The sequence below is a fragment of the Poecilia reticulata genome, chromosome 5, assembly GCF_904066995.2.
Source record: "Poecilia reticulata chromosome 5, P_reticulata-male-v2, whole genome shotgun sequence".
NCBI classification, from domain to species: domain Eukaryota; kingdom Metazoa; phylum Chordata; class Actinopteri; order Cyprinodontiformes; family Poeciliidae; genus Poecilia; species Poecilia reticulata.
Genome location: NC_088834.1, coordinates 14,164,954 through 14,184,864, shown reverse-complemented (window position 1 = coordinate 14,184,864; position 19,911 = coordinate 14,164,954). Strand labels below are relative to the sequence as shown.

The following is a 19,911-nucleotide window of genomic DNA, read 5'->3' as shown; positions in this document are numbered from 1 at the left end:
CAAAACAGTTTGCTCATGAAAAATATTATCGAAACTTTATTTGGTTAATAGTTATTAAAATAGGTTTGACAAATGGTTAGTTTAAAACAGTGAGGGTTTTTTTTTTACAATAAATCTTCCAGAAATGTAATCTGTTATTGTATGAGCGATCCAGACAGAGAGCAGAACCCTAGTTGGTGCATAGTCACAGTAACATCACTAACAAAACTAAAAGTATTGTAGCCTAAAAGTTTTCATTTAAAAACTAAGAATTTTGTCTGACCTCATTTTAAAAGTGCAGGCAGTGGTGGGGTTTGTTATAATATGGCTCACTGGGCCTTTTTTGGAATGTGGCAACAAAAGGACATGGAAAAAATGAATTATCTGTCACCAGCGTCCTTACTGAGTTTCAAGTCAATGAGTAGGGGGTCAGTGTGAAGTTTATTTTACAAAAAGCACATTTTCAATGCTTTTTTGTATTATTGAGACATGTCTTTATTTGAGACAAGTTTGAAAAAAACAGCGTCGTTTAAACTGGTCAAACCTGCACTGATTCCTAAACACAGATTGACTTGTGGAAAATTAACAGTATTTATAAAAATGTAAAAAGGGGAATTTTTAATGTTAATAAAATTCATATTCAAATTTTATTTTGTCTCAACTTGGACATTTATTGTGACAGAAGCGAGACCTAGGCCCATACCAATTCCTCAACAGGCGCTTTATCGAGGTCCGGTAAGAAAATGAAGGAAGGAATAACTGGAGATTTAAATCCTTCATGTTTTTGACGAAACACTCAGTCCTTATCAGCTTGGAGGAAATATGTGGTGCATAAATTTCCAGACAGATTTTTTTCCCCTTCCTCAGCATTTTTTTTTTTTGTGTGCTTCTTCCAGAGAAGCTGTACTCTACTTTTCTTGTAAAAATAACCCCATGATGTCCTTTTGGATTTACCTCAAACAGCATTTTTGAAACAGTTTCTATCTCCTTTAGAAAAAACTTGTTTGATTTCGGTAAAGGGATTTTTCGTGTTATCGTGCTCTTGTACTCCAGTTTGTTTGGCTTCTTCAGATTTGAACTTATCAGTCACTGTTTTGATAAATTCATTGGCATTCATGGTGCTTTATTTAAATGTAATCTCTTCTTACCTGGTCTCAAGCAGCAACAAATCATCATGCTATCCGTCTTTGTACTGATTTTGTCTGCAGCAACCGTGCTGGATCACAACCGAGTTGTAAATTAAAGGAGTTCTTTTTACGATTTCTAACGAAAAAATCATGCAGTTCTGTGCAGGAGAACTGGCATGCCATTTGCAATGTTATTTATTTATTTCATTGTGCAGGAATTGTCTCTGGAACCTTTGTGCAAAATCGGAAGTCTGGTCACAGGAGAGCATTGTCCTGTTTGGTTAGACATAACACAATTGTTAAGAATTCAAATAATTAAAACCATTTGACATTCACTTCCTCCTTTTTAATGGAAGTTTATTCATTTTACAAAAGAATGTGGACCTTTATCTTTGTTTTCCTCATACATTGTAATTACATACAACACAGGCCCTGCAAATTCTGCATGTTCTGCAATATTTTGTATCCACTTTTTATCTACTGTAACTGCAATTATAGGAGTTTTTATAACAATGCAATTGTTATAAATATATATATGTACTGTATGTGGTAAGGTGATTATATAAGTTATATTGTGCAAGGTTATAACCTCAGAGGACATTATCCTTCATTTTATACAAATATAAACAGACACAGTTCATTACTCTTGCAGATCAGCTTTTGAATCCCCCTCCTCTCGAGTCACCTCTGGGAAATTGTCAATAAAACATCTTTGATGTCAGTGAAGTGGAAAGTTGTGGAGGTATTTGTGATCAATTGATTTTACTTCAATGTTGACTAGTTTTATGTACAAATCATGCCATAAACGCATACATAATAGCAGAGAAACATTTGTTCCTTTATGCTAATAACCTTGAATTTCTCTCTCCGTTCATCTTAGCCGTGACGATGACAAAGACCTTGAATGGGCTGCAGCTGCAGTCGTCCAGCTTTACTAAGATTGAGGATGTTATTGACAATTCATGAGGTGAATCTTCTCATATGAACATATGCAGATAAACATACATACAAACACACTTTAGGCATATGTGAGGATGTTGCACACACATTTTTAGGCATGAAGACAGGTAGACATAAAATACAGTCTATGTCCTGTGTTGTTTTGAGTTGTGTTTAAGGTTTGATTATTCTGTGTTCCTTAGTGTCTTTCTTGGATAGGCCAGTCCATTTGCCAATCTAAGATTGTCCTCTGTTTACACAAACATCCTGTGAATATTAATGAGCAAATATGACATAATTTGCAATCAGTGCCATAGGAAGTGGAAATCTAATAAGGCAATTTGGAATAAAGTTAAATATTTGCATAATTAAACACCGAAAAACATGTGAAGAACAACTCTTCTCTTGCTCCGTCAGCTTTATTCAACGCACAAACATTGCCATGGCAACTGACGCTTTTTACTAAACTGCGAAATGAGATCCCCTTGACTCTTAATAGTAAAACATTGTGTCATTTTTTCACATTCTTCGCGTGAATATTATTATCCTGACCACCAGTAATCCTGACTGAAATCGAAGCAGTGAGGCATATTTGACACACAATAAGTCATGAGACGTCCAATCCAGGAATAAACCCATCAATGGTGAGGACCCAACAGCAGAAACAAAACTCGGCACCTCTTTCATCTGACATCCTGTTTTTCTGGGCTACAAATATACTATTGACAGATTTCCATATTTTGGGCCACTGACTGGATGTTTCAGCATAGCAAAGATGGTCAGGAGGTAGTTACTTCCCAACGCTCACTACTGCAAAACTGTCATCTCGCGGGGGTCACTGAGTCTCCCTTACAAAGTTCTGAATAAGGCCTTCCTGCACCCAGCAGATTTTATTCGACATCTCTCTTGAGATGGGCTGCTGGAACAACATCGTTGTTTGCGGTGGAACAAGCGTGAGAAACTGCTTTGGTGGACTTTTCCAGTTCGTACAAGTTTTTTTGTTTCCACTTTTGCAAACTCGTTTTGAACTTGTGCCTGAAGGCCCTTGGTGGGAATGTCTACTCCTGACCTGAATAATCTGCGGCATGAAATCTAAGGAAAACATGTACTTTTGTGGGGGAAAAAAAAATAACAAATTTTTTAAAAATAATAATCATACAGCAGTTTTCAACAAAACAAAGCTGATAAAATGGCGTTGTTTCTCCAAGCGTTCATGTTGACGTGACAGAAGGCGGGACTTGGTAGCGGCTGTTCACTGATTTATTTATGTTTTTCCTTCATGATCAACTGAACCTAAAGGAAACAGAACTGTGCCTGCAGCTCAAAGCCAAAATATTTTTAGACAGTTTGTTTTTGCTTTTAAAGTTGCAATGGCATTGCCTCTACATTTTGTGAAATTAAATAAAGGAGACTTCCACAATTCATGTAAAGTTTTGATGGGTTACAGGCGGAAAATTAAAACAGGAATTTAAATGAGATCCTGATGGCTCCTGTGCAGAACAGAGGAGAAATAGCAAGGTTTCATATTAAAAGTTGGCAGGCAATGATGTGAAAACAAGTTCACCTGGGATTAACTGGATTGCATTGTATTCTACTCTCCAATACAAAGCATTGTGTACCATCTGTTTTCCTCAGTTTAGGACGGTAATTTCAACATCGCATGAAGTCTTTAAAAGTGGACTGCATCTACAATTTAAAAAGCAAAATAAGATAGTCGGACAATAAGCTATTTTCTTTTGGAATAGTTGCAGTGTTAAAAAAGTGTTGTACATGTAAGCTCTGACACTTCATTGAAGATAAACATTCAATTCCAAAACAGTATTTGTAAATCAGATTTTTCAGGCTCAAAATATTAAAGAGGATGTCGTACATCAGAGTCGGTTTATTTTTATCTCATTTTCTGAGGAGAAATAGGCACTCAGTAATGAGCAGGTGTTAAATCAAACCGACTCCATTACAGTCTGCAGTGTCTGTGAGTCAGACTTTTGATGAGCCTAATGATTAACTGTTTTATCTGCAAGACAAGGCTGTTAAAGATACGTTTACGCATTGGCCACAAGAACCTAACTTAGTTTGATATTCAAGTGGACAGTTAACAACTGGATTTATCTGCATATGCACGATAGATTCAAACTTTTATGCATCACAACTACAACCTCAGTTTTTCCATTTAGGAAGTTTTAAGGGACAAATTGGAGTTCAGAAGTTTAAGCAAACATGTAAGCTTAAAGCTGCATGCTCTCTCATCACATTATGTCATAGATACCAGATTTCATCTGCTACGTTTTTATATACTGCAAGGCCGAGCCTCCTTACACAAACATTTCTTTGGATCAGGTCTGAGTCCTGTTGCAACATCTCATATCTCATACAATTCAAGCAGGAAGAAAAACAACTGCAAACAAGCTTCCAAATGACTTCATGTTTACAATGACAGGCGAGGAAAATCAGAAATGTAAACCAAAGGTCATTCTTTTGCACTGCGTGGAGTCACAGTTTGTCCTGATATATTTTTTTAAAGATAATTTACTCTACAAATACAAACAAATTTGTGTAGCACAACACAAATGGGTTCTCTCTTTCTCCTTTTTCCATCCATCCATCCATTCATTTTCTTACACCCTTGTCCCTCAGTGGGGTCGGGAGGGGTTCTTTCTCCTTTTTCAGCCCCATAAACAGATGTGAATCTTTGTGAATTTGATAGAAATGTTCAGTCTCCTTTGCAAGTTGTAAACTGTTCCTTGGCAGACTGCTTTGCGATTTTAATAAACCTAATCTAAATAGTAACACATTTATGTCTTTCTTATTTTATTATTTTCAGGGGAAAATGAGGGTCTACAGATTTGTACAGAACTTTTCCTCTATAATGGCAAACTATCAAGCCTTAGCCAGAACAAAAGACACACAGGACAATTTAAAGTTTGCCATGTATCCTTTTCTTGTCGTCAGGCAGTTTTTATAATTTCAGCACTGAAGCTAGCTGGGTCAACTGGATTCCACCAGATTTTTCAAAGTAAGTTCATGGTCGCAAAGTCACAAAACATGAAAAATATTGTGAATTCTTTTGCAAAGCATTCTATGAAGGTTCTATGCAAGTCGTCCAAAGGTCCTTGACGTCAAAATAGTTAAAATCTTAAACCCTATTCACACTGGATTAGGTTTACAAAGGGACACATGCTATTTATAAAAACTGCAGAGATTGTCTGTGTTGTTGGTTTCATCTGAATCATGTCAGTAATTTGTAAAGTAAAAGTTTCCCTGCAAATGACCTACTATATTTTGCTGAACTCTGAAGTCTTGCAATAATACAAACCCAATGTAAATATGCATCTCTGTGATTTGGACAGAAATGGGCAGTTTTTGTTTTCCTGGGCACATTTTTATTTGTTTTTGGCTAAGAATGGAGGCTGCCTTGGAGTGCTTTGAAAACCTTTTTTTCGTCCTGGGCCAGCAAAACCATATTGACCCGTAACATATGGCATCAAAAAGAGAGAAAGCGAAAGAAAGTTTCTGATTACTCGATTAATCGTAAAAATAATCAATGGAGTACTCAATCACTAAAATACTCTTTTACAACAGCCCTACCTTAGATTACATAAACGCAGCATAGATAGACATAGACCTGATCCTGCTAATTCAATCCGAATTGGATTAGTAGGTAATTTGCAGGAGAATTTTTACTTTACAAATTACTGACATCACAAAGGATTAACAACACAGACAATCTCCTTAATTATTACAAATAGCTTGTGGTCTCTAGGTAAAACTAATCTCGTGTGAATTGGGTTTTAGACACACTAGATTTGCAATGAATGAAGTTAATTAATAATTAGATTTTAAGATTTACAGGATTTCATGTGGAAAAAGGACTAAAACACAAAACGAGTTTACTATTTACACTGTTTATTGAACTAAAAATTTCTTTTTAGTTCAATAAAAAGAAATTGAACTAAATATCATTGATGGGACTCTAGATTTAGTTTGTCTCTTGCGTTATTCCCTGTTCATTTTATATGGCCCCTCTTCTGCCTCCCCTGCAACTACATTTTCTTAATCCTGTCACGAGAACGCCCATCTCTGAGGGACACTAGTGCTCTTGATAAAGGGCACATTGAAATGCTTCCAAATCCCCTAAATCAGAAACATTTGGAGGGCTCCTCTGTTTTCTGGGTTTACTGTTGGGCAACAATCATGCTCTATTGTCAAATCAACAGTTGTGTAACAGTGACCCAATCAAACGACTGAACTGGATCAAAAATGATTTTCTTTGCTGCTTGGATGTTGTTTTTCCTGGAAAGGGTAATTGTCCTCAACTCATCTAGTTTAAACTAGATCGATAGGTACTTAAAGGATCAACTATGATTGTCTTTATTTCTGTTTTGATAAATGTGATACATTTTTGTGCAGCACAAAGTATTAAAGTGCTTTGTAAACAGCATGTTCTTCTTTGATTAGACAAATTTAACTTCAGTTCTCAGCCAAGCCCAATGAGAAGAGTGAGAACAGAAATCTCTAAAAATCAACACAAAGCTGCCCTCCAACATTTAATCAAGGCTAATGTGATTTTTCAAGGCTTGTTTAAGTGCATTTTCCAAAACTAACATGTTAATCCTGCTAATGGCACGACTCAGGGGATGAAGCTCCACTGGTGATGCGTTTTTACTTAAGGCCGAAAATTTCTGGGTGTATAAAATAAGAAAGGGTGTTTTTTTATTATTATTATTATTATTATTATTATTATTATTATTAATTTAAAAAAACAAACTCTTTGATATTAACTGCAAAACACAAAAAAACAAAAAACACAAACAAAATGATGGTTCAGAAACAAAGTGAGCAGCTTAGAAACGTAACATGAGAAATAATGTTCAAACATTTCACAGCGAGAATCTAAAAAAGCTTCATCCTGGCCTTCAAAATGTGCTGCCCCATCTGGAATAACTTTATGAGCATGAAGAAAATATTTTTTGAATTGCCTAACTTATAAAGTCAAATAAAGTGATTAAAGTGATGGTTTCAATTCCTGTTCTATTTCTGTTGATGCGATCGTTTTATATAGGTATGTCTTCATTTTTTTTATCTGGTTAAAGGAATTACAAAATCATTTTAACCAGAGACCTGATTTTTGTTTCCCTACTTATGCAAAATTCAGAGGCAAGATTATTTTATAAAATACATGCTATAAAGTTAAATCCTTGAATGTCAAGCCTGTCTTTCACTGCACTAGTTTCCTGGAACTGCATTCAGTTGCCAGAACTGTAATGGAGCCCAAGGCAACTGAATAGACAGTATACTGCAGTTGTATAGATTTTCTAAGAACTTGGCTCTATTTCCACATTGCATTAAATTGCCTCCACATGCTGGAGCCGTTTTCAAAAGTACAAACTCAGAATTATGTTTTGTGAAATAAAAAATGAAGTCAAGACTTATTCAATAAGAAATTTGGGTAACACTTTATTTGAAGGGGTGTGCATAAGACTGACATGACACTGTCATAAACATGACAAAACACCTGTCATGAACATAAAGAAGTCTTTATGAATGTTTATCATGAAGTGTAATTCGGTAAATAATGACACTTTTGATGCAAAGTTGCTCTAAAAGTTGCATTGAAAGTCCATTAAAAATGCCAACTTTGCATGATTTTGTAAATTATGATAATTTAATGCAAAGTTGCTATTTTTAATGGACTTTCAATGCAACTTTTAGAGCAACTTTGCATTAAAAGTGTCATTATTTACCGAATTACACTTCATGAAAACTGTCATAAACATTCATAAAGACTCTTTTATGTTCATGACAGGTGTTATGTTATCTTTATGACAGTGTCATGTCAGTCTTATGCACACCCCTTCAAATAAAGTGTTAACCAAATTTGTTACCTTTGTTGCACTAAACCTGCAGAAAAGTATAAGACTTTTGGGGAACTTTTAGAAGACGAAAATATTGAAAGTTGAAATTCAATAGTTTCAAGGTTTTCAGAATATGACAACAAATGTAAACAATGCTGGCACGTATTTCAGTAAACATAAGTCTTACAAGCTTTGTGAAATGTTCCTGTTTTGCTTCATCTATGCCAAAAACAAAGTACAACAGTCCAACAGTTCGCAGAGAAAAAAAAAAATACACATTGTTTTTGCTGTCAGATTTCACCCAAAAAAAAACTGAAATGAGAAAAAAATTGAAAACTACAAACAGTTCGTTCTTGTCCAGACAACATAAGCTCTACGGCTGCCAGTTGTGTTGATGACGCAAACATTTTGAAGTACTGGCTGGATATGCTATGACATTCATTTGTGCTGTTATATAAGATTTTGAATAGGAAGGCGACCCTGTTTAGAATCACATTTGGCTCTTCATGTTCATGACAAAATAAAAATTACTTTACTTTTTTATAGAAAGCTAAAAACTGATCATGTCCAAGGAAGTTCATTTGATCAGACGAAACCTTCAAAATACAATCAAGGGAAAATATCTAATACCAGTTTTATTCATAAAGTCTGGGAAAGTTAAAACAGCACATGATTTTTTTTAAAGATATTAAACCTTTAACCCATTTCTGACTTTGTAATGGAAAACATTTTGATGTGCATCTCACCGCTCTTTTTCTATTAGATTATATGAATAGTCTTGTCATAATATTGGTCTTATACAGTCATATCCTTACAAAGCAGGACTCATGTATGTGAAACTGTCACCTCCTGGATCCGATTGATTGTTTCTAATGAGGAGTGATGCATTTCTGCAGATAGCAGTAGAACCACATGGAAGAGGCAGAAGACCTTCATTTTTTTTCACAGATTGTCTGTCTCATACTCTCAGGACAGAGAGAGTTTTAACGTAAAAAAAAGTTACATACTGGAGTTCTAATGTGTTCAATTTGAGAGCTGATCTGTAACCTTATCGCTTTGTAATACAACCAAAAGGTTTTGTATTTTGTTGACCCACCCAATCAAGGATATTAAGAACACCCTTACTTAATATCCATAATGTTCCATGGTCGTGTGGAGTCACAGAAATATAAAGTTGTTTGTCATCAGCATAAATAAGAGATGTTATCAAACTCCAGTAATCCTGACAGAGAAGCATATGTTCTTTAAATAAAAGAAGCCTAATAATGTAGCCTCCAGAAACCTCATATATAATCACTTAAATATTTAATTGCAGACTGGAATGTAATGTTGTCCCTATCTGTTGAATGTGTGAGTGCCTGTATTGCTATGTCTATTATACACTTGATTCAATGCGATTATCACTGCAGTACAGTCAAAAAAATTGGCAATTTTACATGCTAAACTTTTCCTTTCAATAATTGTGAGCTGCGTTATAAGTAGACAGGAGCATTGCATACAGCCATTTCCAAAGCAGCCATTCTCCCCAAAAGCATCTTGTTGTAGTTAAAGATAAATGTTTTCATACTAAACACCCAAAAAGGGTTTGAAGTGTTCCGAGGCGTAATCATATTTATGTTGCTGCATACGTGAGAAATATGTATCAAGTAGAAAAGGTTAGTGTGTCCAGTTTTGATCCCTAAATATGTAATAAACTCAGGAGCCATATGTTGCAATGAAAGAAGCTTACCTTCTGAGAAAGCATTTTGTTTAAGTTAGATGCTTTCACATCAAGCTCGTGTTAGTCATGCTTTACACGATTTAGTTCTGCATTTGGCCTCTGAACACTTTCTAGCAGCACATACACACGTGCTTCAGGTTAGAAACAAAGACCTGCTGGTTTAGACCTGCATCAGTGCACAGAAACCACAAGACAGCTGTGCCAAGACAGCTGGTCTGGTATGCTGCGAGTCCCTGGCACACATTTAATCTCTTTCTATGTGCATGGCAGGGCTCATGCTGATCAGGACTCAGTGTGGCAATCACTTGTCAAACATCAGCGGACACAAAGTAAAGCAGTGTTATGTAAAGTTAACCTTTTGTGAGCTCTACATCATGCCATAATGTTATTTCCCCGTCAAAAATCTACCTTGAGTGTTGCCTCGATTTTTTTCATGCATGTTTGAGAGATCCCTTATTCTCACATGGTAATCATTCAGCTGTGCAAAGTGCCTCGTGAGACTGAGCACCACCTTCAAGATGCAGCTCCTTCTCGGAGATCCAGTTTCCAAGCTTACAAGCTTCTGCATTATACAGCGACTCCCCCACTCAGCTCCTTCAGACTAGCCAGCAGCAATTAGAAAACGTCCGGTGTAACTCTGCATCTGCTGAGCTCATTTTGTGATCTGCTCCATAGTGAAACGCAGGTAAAACATTGTTAAAGGGTTAATAGAGGAGCAGCATTGTGTTGAGTTCCTGAAGGTCAAGTGTTAGAAAGAACAAGAGTTTCTTAAAGAGACAGAAGCCCAGTTGCAAGTTGTTAAATTATGAAGTCCAATGTATTTGGTAATATTTGATATATACAGTATTTTTAAAACCACTTTAGCTAACATATTTGATTATGGCAAATGGCATTAAGTGACTGGAAAATATAACACTGCCCTTTTAAAGCTGAATTGTGAACAACAATGCTTCAAGTTTGTTTTTGTTTTTTTTCTCGGAAACATGAGTACCAGCATTTTAGACGTTTCCCCCCCAGAGTTTTCAAAGCTTAAAGTCCTGAAGACTAATTGTCTCTCTGTTTCAAGGGGACTGATTAGGAGCTGAGTGTTGCTATTCAAGCAGACTTGTTAGGAAGGGATCAACATAATGAGTTTAAAAAAGAGAGAGAACATGAGAAAAACAAAAGCAGCTTAAGTAAAACCGCCGTTGGGTAAAATGTTAAATAAATGAGTAAGAAAATAAATAAATGAATAAATTTATGCATATGATATAAAAAAAAAAAATAGTTTCAGTCAGCAGCCAGATCCTCCCAACCCATCTGTCAGATAAGATTTGTGGGAAGGTTGTTATTTATTGAAGACTCTGCGGTTTACCAAAGCGTTAGGATGAATGCAGGTATATGAGGAACTAATTTCTTAGCTCAAGAATTTTCTTTTATTATTTAGAAGAGCAAGATTTCATGATAAGGTGAGCTAAGACATTTTTTCAAGGTGAAGGGTATGACAGACTGATTTAGTCACATTATTTCCAACTAAAGTAAAGTAAGACAGGTGTGATGAGGTTTATCATGTTTTACATGATTTGATTTGATTTTTTTATTTTTTTTTCTAAAGTCCAAAAACATAAAAGTAGCTTTTTTTAAAGTCCCTGCTAGTCAGTCTGTTTCTGGAGCCCTGTTGGGAGTTACAATGTTTTTTTGTTTTTTTTTTCTTAACTGAAATAAAAATGATACACATTAGAGTTACAAAGAAAGCTCTGGTTGCTGTCCTGCTGGAAAATTAATCTCTGTGCAGTTTAAGATCTTTTTAGTCTCTAATAAGTTTTCTTCCAGCATCCATCTTCCCATCAAGTTTGTTCAGCTCACACGAAAAACTGTAAGCAAGTTCAAGATTTATAAACACTGCAAAGTGTAGTATGTTGTCTTTTTTTTATCTACAACCCTTTATTCTCTAAACTTAAGTTCAGTTATACATTAGTGGTTCTTCTCTTTGCTCCACTGAATTGTTTCTGTTGTATTCCTTCAAATCTTCAAGCTCTTTTTTTTTCACCAGTGCCACAAATATATCTTTTTAAGTTGTACTTTTTAACTCTTGAACACAAAAATATTTAGTTCAAGCATCCTGTCATTAAAAGTTCTGTTCATTTTTATCCACTCTCATCTTTAATTCCCAGTTAGAGCTATCTCCACAGCGCCCATCTCCACAGCGCCCAGCTGGCTTTAAAGTGCTGCATCACGGACTAATTATGAGGAGAAAAAGACACGAACAAACAGCACTAATAAAAGAACAGAGGAAGACAAGGCCTTCAAGATAAGCAGGTGTGAGCAGTTTGCACTCTTTTTGCATCAGATTGCAGCTGTTCTCATGGCACAATCTAATTATAGCCCTCAGCCGCAAACACACAAGACTCAGAAACGGCGGAGAAAAAGAAAGATGAAGTTCCCAGAAAATGACGCTCAGATGGTAAGTGACGAGGAACGGAGGCGCCGTGGAAGAATGACCCCTCACTGTATCGGAGGAATCACGGTTGGGTTGTCATTGCTAAATAAGAAAGTGCTGCAGGTGTTTTAAGAGCTCAGCTGCAGACTGTAGGTGACCTCTACATGATTCAACAGTGTTCTCAACCTGATCGCTCACAAAATGCCAGACGTTGAAAATGTTTGAGTCTTTTTAATCATCGATCACATTGGAAAGAATTTTCTTTAATTGTATGCATACTTTTTGTCGTAATTTAATTTATAATGTGTCTGTCATTGCACACTGTTCACACTTAATAAATTATATAAAACGGAGTTATTCCTCACCCTGAATCTAGAAGATTGAGATAAGGGAAGGTAATATTTATTACTTTGAGAAATGTCCATTCATCACCTTTGGTTTCTAATACAATGCTTTAAAAAGTTGTATTCTGAAAGTTATAAAAAGAAGCTGTTTTGAGCCCAAGAGAGAGCGATTGCATGGAAGATTTGAAACAATGTCAAACAGACGTGATTTTAAATTACACCTTCAGTGACTTACTTAGGAAACACTGCTGAAGGTTTTCCCTCTTCTCCTGTCTCTACTCCTGAGTCGCAGTTATCCCCAAGACATTAAAGGCATTAAATATTTCACTCTAACTGCAGGAGTGGCAAGCAGCTGGGATCTTTCAGAAATGAAAGCTTTTTGCTGCAGCCGTAATTTGCATAAACATGGACTGCTTTTCCTCCTTCTAATATTTGCATAAAGAAGGATTTAAATGTTGCTTAACTTAGTTGGCTTGACTTTTAAACAAAACTTTTAACACCTCAATGGACATGGACACTCCATAAATTAATGCTCATCTATTTAAATCATTCCAAAACCCGGTTTTGATGTATTTTTGGGATCACCCCACTGTTTTAGTCAACTGTGTCATCATTTAGGCAATTCCTTTGACCAACAAGCCCAGGTTCCCCAAGGAAATGCTGAGAAAAGTTTAAAACGTTTATTTGCAAAAACAAGTGAATATGTGTAGGTTTTCCTTGTCTATTTTTTTTTTTTTTTTTCCAGGAGGACTTTTGAGCAGAAAACAATGGATGAGGTCTCTAGGACTGGTATTTATATCAGAATACAAAATTCTGATGAGATTTCTTCTTACTGGTCCAGAGGTTGAAGTGGGATTCTCAAAAAGTAATGAAAAATCCAGGAAAACCATGAGTCCATGTGATGAGGATGACTATCTTTTAGAGATTTTTTAAAAAAACACGGTGTTCCCGTGAAGGTTGTTGGAAGTTGGGCATGCAGGTTGTTGAAAAGGTCCGTCCCTAGTGATGCTGGGTGTTGCTGGTTTGGCGTGGACAATTTCCTTTTCTAAAGCTGACTATAAACACTGAGAATAACTTGATGTAAGGACCAGGAACCATGGAAAAACAGTCTGTTAGAAATCGGCCTGGTGCGACTACTGTGTCGGCATTTAAGCAAAGAGTCAGTCTGTCAGCTTAATGAGGTGTTTAAGCACTTGTGAGCCAGCTGCTGCCTGCTCATCCACGTCCTACTGATTGAATCAACAGACAGGAAAAAGCACCACACAAACACGGCATTGCCCTAAATTCATGACACTCTGACCCAAACTGACATGAAAGATAATTGGTATGAGCATGTAAAAGCACCCCAGTAACCACCGAGATTCAAGCTTATCGTAAACAGTAAGATGCAGACACACCACTCTCCTTGCCTGCAGTGAAATGAGTTTGACATCAGAAAAAACATAGAGAGCCCCCACGAAGAATGAAGTTCCTGCCTTAAGTCATAAAGACCACACAGACTATGAAATGACATCTGGTGAAAGTGTTTTTGATCCCTAGTCAGAGTAGCTCTTCCAAACCTTAGAACGCTGCATGAACTATTGTGTTAGCATCAAACCGTGCTACTCAATCACTCACAGATGTATGGTGCAATACAAAATTGGAGTGGATAATAAAAAAGAAGGCTAATCTCTAAATTGTTCAACCTCAGCTCAAATCAGTGGTTTAAACTTGAACACAATGGAGTTTTCCAACAGAACAAGGATCCCAGAGACGCATGAAAACTGCTTTTAGAATAAATAAACCACGATTCTGCAATGGCTCCACTTTCAGCTGTGTAAAAAAAGTGCTTAAAAAGCTGAGAAACCCTTTGACAATTTAAAAAGAAAGCTACAAATTCTGATGAAACTACTCATCAAATATCCAGCCAGACCAATACCTGAGACGAGTTGAGGATTTAAATCTGTGTGCTTTCATTGCAGCATGCCCAAATGGTATGTGGTGTTGTGCTGCCTTTCAGCAAAAATGTCTTGGATTTGAAACCCAGCCTGGGGTGTCAGGCTGAGTTCCTCTGCATAGGGTTTGCATGTTTTCCGTCTGCATGCATGTGTTGCAGAGCAAGTGCATTAAAAAATGTCTTATTTTTGTCACATGTAACTTTAAAATGTACTTCATCGCATTTTCGTGTAATCACTTGATCTAATGTGTTAAATGTATTTCAAAAATTCTTTTCAGTAGTCATATAATCATGTTTAAATGAATGTGAGTGATAAAAATCTTCCTTCGTTGTTCATTGTACTTTGTGATTCTAAGATAATCTCAACCAATTGTCTCTTTCTCGTCTGCTCAGCATAAATCTGCTGAACTACACATGCAAGAATTTGAAAGGTTGTACAGAATATTTCCTGTGAAATAAGGGTTCTGCATAACAAGTATAGCTGAAATATCTTCCAGGCATTTTTTTGTTTGTTTTAATTTCAGTTTATCCTCATACATTGCTGGAGGTGTTGAAAGTCTTTGAGGGGTTTTATAAATCAACTCCTTATACATCCTTCATTTAATTACTTTCTACTGTTGCAAACATTTTTGAGTTACAGATAATGTTTAACCTTATTAATTTTCTCCTAACACATCTTAGGAAAAATCAATAAAAACACACAATGGACCTCATGGTCCCACCAGAGGTGTTCAATGCAACAGTGCCAGGGGTTGTGTGCAGAACTATATGGATCAATGAAAATGCCTCAGACAAGGCCGACACCTACCATTGCATTATGTATTAAGCACTTAGCCGCAATGATGCCCTTAGATTTTTTGGATGAATAATAAAAACAGCCCTTTGGTCAATACACTCGGGCCCAGCCTGCAGCGTAAACAAACTAAGTGGCTTGCTCGGGGCCATGAAGTCGTTACGGCTTAATATAACCACCCATCTAATGACTCCTTACTGGGTCTGACACCCAGTTTTCATTACTGTGCTCACACACTGTGTCTTTACTTCCCAGGAAGGGTCCTGTGGACTACAGAGAAAATTCAACAAATACAAACGATATAGCACCTTAATGAGCCCATTTACAACCAGCATTTTCACATATTGAAAAAATATTCCACTATCAAGTCTTCTAGTTAGTAGATATGATGTTTAATATTGGTTTAAAATACATTTTTTGATTATGATTAACCCAATATTGTTGGCTCAGTCAGGTTCTTATTTGTGGTGTGCAGTATCTAGCAGAGAACAGAGAACTCTTATGTGGGTTAAATATTAATTAACTTATTAGCTCATAAGATTGGACAAATCTGTCATCAGTACCGATACCTCTGACTATTTAAGGTTTAAATGCATGTTAAAGTTGACGTCCCCTAATTGTGAAACATTAAATGTGAGCTAATTACTTGTGAATAAAGTGTTGAATATAAAGATGCTTGTACTTCCATAAGATTAAGAAAATATAAAATGACAAATAATGCCTGTCATGTCTTAAGTTTAACTTCATGTAAAACTGAGTAGTTAGAACCAAATTTCTCTGTTTACCCCAATTAAGTTCTCAAAGTGAAACAAGTTACACTATGATGTTTTTGAGCCTTTATTTCAGTAAATTATGATGATTTTCTGCTTACAAAAGGTAATACAAAAATGACAATTTGTTTGAAATAGAATATTACATCAGATAGGGTTAATTAAAAGCATTTTAGAGGTAATGGCTTTCAAAAAGTATTTTGATCATCTGTCAAATGAGAATACCTACTCAAATTTATGGAAATGCACTTTTATGTTTTCTAATATATAATTTTTAAAATAACTACCTATGTTGTTAATTAGTCAGCTATTTATATGCAAACACATCAAGCCTGAATAATGTCTATTAGTTTATTCCAAAAGCTACAGTTTGGAAGTACAATAAGACAAGTTATTTAGCGATTAAGAGATTAAAAGAATAAACATATACTGAGCCACAGTATGTAAAAGATAAAGCAATTAATTTAATTACCTCTTAAAGACTTTCAAGCACAATAGCTTGAGCATCATCTGTCTATTTATAATTAAGCAAAAACAAAACTGTAACTACACTACAAATCTAACGCAGCATCTGTGTGCACATTATTGCTTTCCAACAATCAGATTTTGTAGTCTGTGTGATTTTACGCAGAATTTTTAGCCTTCCAGTGTTCAAAAATAAAATAAAAAAAAAATCGTTTACCAAGCAGTAAGTGTGGTTCAGTTATTCACAGCATGCTTCCTAAACATTCGAGGATGATTCAGCACAATGCAGCACCTGCAAATGCTCAGCTGAGTGTGTCAAATGAATTGGAGAAAACTTGCATTCAGTGACTGTGGACGAGGCGTGATGTTCACATGTTCGTATTTTTCAGCTAAACTTGGCCTACCTTGAAGTGATAAACCGTGACACACTACCGCATGCAGCCTCTGTTCTTCTGACACATTTGGGCATGTGGATATATAACATTGCTTTAACACTGAAAGATTAACAGAAAACAGACAATAAAACCCAAAGAAAAGACACGTTCATACTTTGTGTAAAATGTAATGAAAATTGCATTTCAGATGAACGATAAATTAGGACACCCCCACATTTATTCTCACCAAAATGCTTTGCAGAGGACCGCATGATAAGAAGTTTGTTACTCAGCATTTTGAAGGCGGTTTGCCATTTAAACCTCAGACATTCAAATTAGTTTACTACTGACACTTATGAGCGTGAACACCATGGTCAGACTGAAAGGGCTGTCTGAGGCCTTTAGAAAGAAGATTGCTGAAGCTTTTGAGGTTGGTGGGAGACTTGAAGAAGTCTCAACAATTTAAAATCAGCCATGCCACTCTATGGAAAATAGTCCACAGTGGAGAACATTCAATGTACGCATTCCCAAAATTGAACATTTTGACACCAACATGTTAGGCATGAATCAAATGTGGTCAGAAAATGAATGTTGTACAGTCTGTATGGCATAGTGATGTAAATGTCATGGCTTTGGGGATGTTTTGCTCCATCAGAACTTGGCCAGAATCCACCATGAAAAGTTGTTTAAGCTTTAAAGATTAAGCAAAATTAATTTATGAAGGAAAACTAAGAAATGTTTTCAGCGTGTTCTCACACCACAGCCATGACCCAAGAGATTTACCACGTTTTCCTCTTTTGAGACATTTTCAGTCTTTTTAACTTAATATGTCTGTCCAGATCCTACAGTTATACAAATTTAACCTCAAGCGTAAATGGCCACACCCTAAAGATTCCACAATGCAGCTAAATATAAATTACTGAAAATGAGGGGGAAAAAAAGCATGCAAGAAAGACACTCCCATAGACATTAAAAAAATGCATACAACTCAAGAATTTAAAGGACTACATATACTTTTGACTGTGTCTAGAACACAGCAAAAACTGAAGAGTTAAAATTTCAGGGTTAAAGGCTTCAGAGTTGACTTTAACTCATTAAGAGTTGTTTTAACCCTTGATGAGTTAAATGGCGTCCAGTGTTAGAGTTATTTTCAATAGTTGATTGCATCTGCATCAGGGTTGATTTTACTCGTTAAGTGTTGTTTTAACATTTGCTGAGTTAAATGGTTTCCAGTGTTCGAGTTATTTTCCATAATTGATTCCATCGGTGTTGAATCAACTCTGATGAGAGGAAAATAAGCTCCTCCTTCCTTCATCGTCTTCCTTGGAGTGAAATTTGAAAACCGCTCCCTTTTTTTTCTTCTCCTGTTGTTCTAAACGATAAGTACAACTTCTTAAATCTTTGATTAAGCACTTTTAAGTTGATAGTGACGTGACTTTTTCCACTAATTTAATACTTCGTCTATTTTGCAACGGCTATACTCGATGTATGAGCTAGCAGCCCTTTTGTGGGTTGCTAGTTAGCAGCTGTAGCACTTACTGCAACTTTTACACACACACACACAAATATCAGGTTGTGTACTTATGAAAAATAAAGTTCTATTTTTGTATAATTTAAAATCATAATTTTGGCCATGGTAATGTAAATGCTACCAGCCTGTACATTCACATGGCTAATAGGTAGCAATGCTGACGTGTTACGTCCTCCAACGTGCATAGAGTATTACACCGAGGGGAACACTTGACTTAAGTTATATTTTTGCTTTGTCAAAACCTGAGAATGCTGATAATGCAGTGTCTGCTAAAAAGGTAACATGATTTCAGTTTGCCCCTATACTTTTTAACCATGTTGTGCCATTTTTGGGTAATCTAAATTCTCCATGTATTTCTTTTTGTTTAATTGTTCTTCATTTCATAGCTAGTTGAAATGCCCTAAAAAAGATGTCTGGTGGTGAAGAAGTTCTGCAAGAGTCTGTAACAACAGAAACCCTCAGTGATGCCATAAGAAGACAAGTGGTGAACATACTGATGGCTCACAGGATTAATAAACATAGGTAAGTGTGTTTTTGCACTTCTAAATCTATGTTAAAAAGTCCAAATTTTTTCACTAAAATGAAATCTCCTGTTAGGCACCTTCCTGCTAAACCAATCAGAGAGGAGAACCTGAGGATGGTGACATCTTCCAAAACCACCTGAAGTCTCCAGGAATCAGTGCATGGGATGCAGTCGAGAGACTTGCTGTCTTTTATAAGGTAATTGAAATAAAAGTATGTGTAGTAATTTGTCACTTTGCTTTTATAGACATTATACGTTCAACAGGTGATTAAATGGCAGCTTTGAGTATGTCTGGGAAAACATTAATTTCTTTTATTGGTTTGAATGAATCCTTAAAGTTTCATAATGGTTGTAGCCGTATGTCTGGTTTCTTATGTTTTGTGTATGTATTCTTTATTTTAGTCATGCTGCAGTTTAGAGGAACATCTCTGGGACCAACGGGTTCTGCAGCCATACCTCCTTGCTGTGTGATGTCAGAAGAGCAAGATTGACATCCTCTACATCATCGTGGATAAGTGACTCATCCCATGCCAAGCAAACTGCTTTCTTGCAGCATTTTATGAGTTATTCAAAAGACATTTTGTGTTATGTCTGTTATGACTCTGTATTAATGAATTTTTATACATTTTTGCATTGTAAAACATTGATGTTGGCAAAATGAAGGAATCAACTAGAGTGGGGGACTTTTAGTTGACAATCACTTTTTCCTTTGTTACCTAACAGCTATTTACAGAGACCTTTGTTTATTTTTCATGCTTTCAGGGTTTTTTATAGTGAAAGATATCTTGTGAAAATCCCAGATCTAAACTTTTATAAGCCTTTTGATATTCAAAACTCGTATGGAATGCTAATGAATGTTTGTTCACTATACAACAGCTTAAAATGTTGGAAACACAGCTGCATAAATAAAACAATTGTTTAAACTTGATTTATTTGTTTTAGTTTTACTTTATTATAATTAATTTTAACCAGAATCATAAAGTAACACATTTTGGAGTAAATACCTAACACTTGAAAGTGTTAAATTAACACTAACAAAGTAGTTAATTTTTGTTATTTTATCAGTGTTAAGCATTGCATCCCAATATAACGGTTTAGTGAGTTAAAAAAATTAACTCTGATCCAGTGTTAAAAATTCA

The 19,911-nt window shown here is 35.8% G+C and overlaps 1 long non-coding RNA gene across 1 annotated transcript; it reads left to right on the top strand.

The window, feature by feature from the left end:
* Positions 1–18,639: 18,639 nt before the first annotated feature.
* On the top strand, positions 18,640–19,302 carry LOC103464555 (uncharacterized). Its single transcript, XR_001776595.2, has 3 exons — positions 18,640–18,771; positions 18,847–18,969; positions 19,175–19,302. It is a non-coding gene; the product is annotated as an uncharacterized LOC103464555 (long non-coding RNA).
* The last annotated feature ends 609 nt before the right edge of the window (positions 19,303–19,911 follow it).